The sequence below is a fragment of the Pelodiscus sinensis genome, chromosome 15 (genome assembly GCF_052426305.1).
Source record: "Pelodiscus sinensis isolate ZL-2025 chromosome 15, ASM5242630v1, whole genome shotgun sequence".
NCBI lineage: Eukaryota > Metazoa > Chordata > Testudines > Trionychidae > Pelodiscus > Pelodiscus sinensis.
Window position 1 is genome coordinate 36,432,237 of NC_143066.1, and position 6,516 is coordinate 36,438,752.

Consider the following 6,516-nt stretch of genomic DNA (forward strand, 5'->3'; position numbering starts at 1 on the left):
ACTACATCCCTCTGTCGGCAGAGGGATGTAAATGAAGCACTTCGAAAGTGCAAATGAAGCGGGGATTTAAATATCCCATGCTTTGTTTGCATAATCACGTAATGGCTGCACTCTTTCGAAAAAGCTCTATTTCAAAATTGAAACCGCAGTCTAGACGCGGTTCTTTTGAAAACGGGGTGCTTTTTGAAAGATTCTGTAAACCTCATTTTTCGAAAAAGTACCTAGACTGCAGTTTCAATTTTGAAATAGCACTTTTTCAAAAGAGTGCCATTATGTGATTTTTGCAAATGAAGCACAGGATATTTAAATCCCCTTCATTTGCATTTTCGAAGTGCTTCATTTCCATCCCTCTGCCGACAGAAGGATGTAAGTCTAGACATACCCAGGTGTGTGGGTTACATAAGCAACTTGCTAGACTGGTAGATTTGATGATGATTCACCAGTGACATTCTGGGGCAAGTGTGTTATGAGGAGCCTGGCTCCTGAATCAATCTCCTCTCCCAATATCCCCATTCCCTAATGCTTGACTCTCAGAAGGTTTTCTCTGCTAACTAGTGACAGTGCATGGACCACAGCATGAGAACCACTGCCCTCCGAGATCATGAACTGTGTAATTTAACTGCCATAGGGCAGAGTTGAACCTGGGACCTCTAGAGCTTAGTGTAGGAGCTGTTACAGCTTGAATGATAAAGCCAGCTGGCTCTCAGCTGATGCAGTAGAGCTCCCTTGTCCTTACCTCTTGCTGTAAGAGGGTCTAAGTACCACTCGATGGGACAGTGAACCACAATAGGGCTATGTCTATACTGTAGCCTTCTTGCGGAAAAGCGTATGCAAATGAAGTGCGGCATGGAATATCGCCGTGCTTCATTTGCATAAGTAATGAGCAGCTGTTTTGCACAAGAGGCTTTTGCATGAAAACGAGCAGTGTAGACAACTTCTTTTTTGCACAAAACCCCCCTTTTGTGCAAGAGCTGTTCTTTTCATTTTTTGAGTGTGTGGGTTACATACATAAAACAGGCTGAAGCAAACAGACCCGATCTATGTGTTGTGACCGGCTGCCTTGTGTGCAGCGTGGCCTCTCTGCTACTGTCCAGTGTTTCAGAAAGCATGGCCTCTTTTCATTCAGGGGAGCACATGTCCTGGTCCTCGCAGGTTAGGTCCAATTTAGCTAGGCCTGACCATCCCGAAGAATTTGTGGCAGCAGACCCCGTGGCCATGCACAACGACGCATCGTCACCCTGGGATGGCGCTGCATTGTGTTGCAGTGACCCAGACATTGCGACTCGGGATGTTAAATATCAGTTCATTGAATAGTCGAGTAACCTCATGAATTTTTATCGGTTCGTCGACTGTTTTATAGTCCCTGGGGGCAGGGCCGGCAGCCAGTGCGCTCTGGCCTCACTCCGGAAGAGCCCCCTGCCACTCTGCACTGCTGCCTCTGTATTGGAGGCAGCAGCACGGGGTGCCAGGCAGGAGCTGGTCTCTGAGGGAAGCCAGCTTAAAAACCAGCTTCCCTCATGGACTGGCTGCCTGTTGCCCCATGCTGCTTCCTCTGATACAGCAGCAGCAGTCCCTCTCTAGGGGTGGGTCTGAGCTCCCAGAGCCGGCACAAGTCAGAACTGAACCAGGCTGCCTGCCCACCTGGCTCCCAATACACTTTAAATGCAGAGGCACAGTGGGGAAGAGGATAGGTCCTGGACCCAGCGGATGCCAACCTGCTAAAAAAATTATTGACAAGGGGAAGGGAGGGAAATGCATGTAGTCTATAGCATAGACCTATAAGCTTTTGCTGATCGGGTCATCGACTACACTATTACATCCCTAATTGTGAGCACGTCCCGGCAGATGAATTCTGACCAATGATAACCTAAGACCCTGCCTTCAGCGGGGTGAAGCCGTGTACCCTCGGATTCCCCAACCATGAGCAGGCCCCGTTGTGCTAAGTGTGGTACGTACGTACACACAGCAAGAGTCTGTCCCTGCTCTGGAAATCTCCTAATTTTAGTAGAGGAGAGTGACCGTGGGTGGGAGGGCAAACAGAGCTGCAAAGGGCCCAAAGTCACACAGCAGGAGCCTGGGAGGGGAGAGAACCCAAGAGCAGTGCTCTATCCACTAGGGCATGCTGCCTTCCATATGACGGTAAGAATTTAATTTTCTCACTGCAGAAGACCCCTATGCCTGATCATATGGCTTTCTCCATTCAGGATGGATTCATCCTCAGAGGCCTGGATGAAATGAGGATTGGGGGAAGGGGCTGAGAGGGTTAACCCAGGTTCCGTGACCGAGGAGGCTCCGCCCCCACAGCCCTGCTGGGCATGCTCCAGCTGGAGGCCAGGTATAAAGGCCTGTGGAGCAGCTCAGTCAGAGCTGATGGCCTCTAGGATAGGAGGTGCCACTGGAGCTCCCGAGGAACCTGCTGACGGACCAAGCCACGGAGGCCAGCCAGCGGGAGGCTGCAGGCAAAACCCCCAGTCTGGAGAGGATTGCATGGACAAGAGACTGGTAGGCAGAAGCCCAGGGCGGGGAGTTGTACCCTGGGAGCTTGGTGTGTTTCAGAGGGATTCTCTGCCAAGCTAGTGGTGGATCACTCCACTGCTGACGTGACCCTGGGCTGGGATCCGGTGGAGCAGGTGAACCCGGTCCCCTACCCCCTCCTCATCAATCCCCACTCGGGGACCTACACCCAGTGTTACAGACTCTGGCGGCCAGGCCACACTGCCCCATGAGAGAGGGGTATTAGCAGTGACTAGAGGCTGGGTTAGAAGCTTGGGTCGACCGCCCCAGTGGTTGGAGATGACCATGGGCGGAACGGATACATGCGGGGTTCAGTGCTATTTGTGGGGTGTGGTGGCACGCTGCCTGCTCCCCCTTGGGAGGGGCCAAGACACCCTGTGACGGGCACAGGGATGATCCCAAAGGCTGGCAGTCGGCAGCACGCACAGCCCTCCCCCCCGCCCCATGTTTCATAGGCTAGAGAGCGGAATGGAACCTGGAAACAGATTAACCTCACTAAGGACAGGGCGGAGACCTGTCGGCGGGGGAATGTGCCTAGCCTTCCTGGGGCCAGTGTGGCAGAGAGTCTACTGGCAGCAGAAGGAAGCCCTTTTCTCCCCTCCCCCACTCTGTTTTGGGGTGCTGGGCGGCCAGGTGGGGGTGCTGGGTGGAGGAAGTTGCCACTTCATCAAATTGCCTGTGACTCACTGCCCCGGACAGTGAGCTGTTACGGCTGGAGGAAGAGCCGATTACGTGGGGAATCACCAAGTTGGTTGTGAAAGCTCCCTGGGCTGGAGCAATCTAGAATGGCATCATGAGTGTGAGGGTAGGAGGCTGTGCTGCCTAGTGGCTAGATGGGGGAAGCAGATGGGTTCTGCTCCTCTCTGTGTCTAGCAGTAGTTTCTCCCTACCCTTGGCAAGCTACTTGGTCTATGTCCAGTACAGCGCTTCCTGTGTATTGATCGTAATCCTGCCCTGGCTCTGGAGTTCTCTGCCTGGTAACCACATCCATGCTCACCCGTTCCCCCTTCGGAGAGGTGCTCCAGGAGAGGCCTTTATACCTGGCCTCCAGCTGGAGCATGCCCAGTGGAGCTGTGGGGGCGGAGCCTCCTCGGTCAGATAACCTGGGTTAACCCTCTCCGCCCCAGTGTGGGGCTGGCACACCCTGTCACAACTGCAATTCACTCTCCATGTATTGAAAGTGTTGTGTTTCCATGGAATGCAGTGATGCAACACCCCTCTCCCCACAACAGGAACCTTCCATTTCCCCTCCACCCCCTGAAACAGAATGTCCACAGCCTGACACCACCCGACTTCGTCTGCCGCTCTGAGCAAACTGCATGCCAGCCATCTAGCGTCTGGTCCTCTTTAGTTCTCCCTCTGAGCGCCGAGGCATGGGACAGTATCCATGGGAAGTGTTTGTGCTAATGCTAAACAGGACTGGCGACAGACTGTGGGATTTCCTTACGAAGTAATCCTACCACTAGATTAGCCTCCGATGCAGCCAGCTTCTCTCGAAACCAAGTTCTCAGCACGGAGTCCACCAGAACCACATCCACACAGGCATGCCACACCCACGCACGCAAACACGCACATCCTGTGCAGCAGGGACGGGCTGATGCCTTTTTGCCTGATTGCAAAACCCCCTGAAGCTCTGGTGCCGCACCACTGGGCTTGTGCAGCGCAAAGGTGGGGCGACCGGAAAAGCCAGTGCCAACAAGAAAAATGATCCCATGCAAATCGGAGCAGAGAGACTGCAAGAAAGAGGACCCAGAGAAAAATCGAAAGCAAAGAGAACATTGTGGGAGCTACGTTCTGTGTGGCCGAGCTTTGGGGGGATTCTGTATCTAGATCACATGACCCCCAGGTGGTCTTTCTCTAGAGAATTGAGGGATTTGAAAAGCCTGAATTACTCATTGGAAAACTTTTTTGTTCACCTCTTGGAATGAATTCGGAGAGTCCAAGAAGTAGCTCTGAAGGGACCAAGTCCTGCGTCCCCATTCAGTTTTTATTCAGTCCAGGCCAAGTCCCGGTGATTCGCACCAGCTGCTTCTCCTGAAATCAACTGAGCCTCTCGTTTATGCCAGTTGAGGATCAGGCCCAAGTGAGCCTCCTTTGTACTAAAGCTGAATAAACATCAAATACATGTGTTTTCCACACATGCACGTTGGCATACATGAGTCCAGACCTAGGGCAGGCTGACACGCCTTGTATGGGCACGCTGCTGTCTGAGGAGTGGTTGCAGCACACGCCGACACACCTGAGTTCGCGCTGATCGAGTGCAGGTCCTCACAGCGGTGAAATGGGGGCAGAGCAGGTTTCAGAGGGCAGTCTGTGGATACCCACCCAGGGACCCTCAGTGTGTGCACAGGCAGCAATTCTCAGCTTGATGAAACTGTAATTCCCAAAATGCGTCTGGGGATCCCAAAGTGGATCACAACTAGGGCCCTACCAAATTCATGGTCCCTTTTGATCAATTTCACAGGTATAGGATTTTAAAAATGGTAATTTTCATGATTTCACCATTGTACAATCTGACATTTCACAGTGTTGTGATTGTAGGGGTCCTGACCCAAAAAAGCATTATGGGGGGGTTACAAGTCTATGGTGGTGGGGGGGGGTTGCAGTACTGTTCCTCTGACTTCTGCACTGCTGCTGGCATGGTGCTGCCTTCAGAGCTGGGCACCCGGCCAACATTACAATCACCGCTCTCCGGTTGCTCAGCTCTGAAGGTAGCACAGACGTAAAGGGAGCAGTGCCATGATCCTCCTAAAATAACCTTGTGAACTCCCCCTCCCCTCGATTCCTTGGGTCAGGACTCCCAGTTTGAGAAACGCTGGTCTCCCCTGTGAACTCTGTATCACACAGGGAAAAGCAGATTTCAGTCACTGGTGCTTTTTTGCACAGCCTGGCGTTTGGTAGGGCTCTAGTCCTGACCACGTCACCCACGGTAGCGTTACACTTGCTGGGGTCCAGGGCTGGAGCCTAAGGGGGATCAGCCTTAGGTGGTGGGGTTCAGGCTTTGGCTTCACCCTGGATGGTGGGTCCCCTGCTTGGGGCAGTAGGGTTTGCGGGGGCTCTGGCCCTCTCTCCTGGGGTCCTGCAGTATTTTTTGTTAAAGGGGCTGGCAGTGCATTGAGAACCACTGGCTGGGATTAAAGGCCTATACGCGTCTGCCTATACGTGCGTCTGCCTATACGTGCTTCCGTCACACCTGGGAGGGCCATGCAGATGTAGCCTCATGTGGATTCTTGTACATCAGCACAAGGAACTGTCTTCACTCAGACCTATAGCACTCATGCCAGATACATGCACTCACCCGGTCTGAAAACACACATGCCCCACAGGCCTAGAGTTCAGCGGGGTTGAGGGGAAGTGGCTGCCCACATGTGGTGTGATCTTCTGATGAGGCTAGAAAATGGCTGTGTGTGTGTGTGTGTGTGTGTGTGTTAGTTAAATAGAAGTTTCTGCTCAAAGAGTCAGCACTTTCCATGCCGACTAGATGCCAGGGGCTGAGTCAGCATCTCATCAGTGTCGTGCATAGAAGGTTAAAAAAACCCTGACCCACACGTAGGAACTTACAGCGTCATTTCCACGTTGGTGTAAGCAATTCCACAGAAAGGAAGGGGGGAGGGGGAATCCAGCCTTGTAAACCCTTTCCTGTCTCGAGGCTGCACCTGGAGGGAAATGTTAGAGTGGAAGAAACAGAGAAGAAGCGACCGGGTGCACAAAGTGGACCTGCCATGTCAGGGGGAGCCTTCCTGAGTCAAAGGTTAGGTCTGGATTTGCATCCAGGATTCCCCGGAGTGCAGACCCAGGTGTTCATAGCTGGGTTTATGGTCTGGCCTGTTACTGAGCAGGGAGAGAGCAGCATTTAGACTGAAGGGTTCCCTAACCCCAGGGGAGGTCTTCCGGTCGGTGATTTGGGTTAAGGGTAGCTCGGAGGTGGTGTGATCTAGAGCAGTGTTTCTCAACCAGTGGTACAGGTACCCTTAGGGGTACTTGAGAAGTCCGGGGGGTACG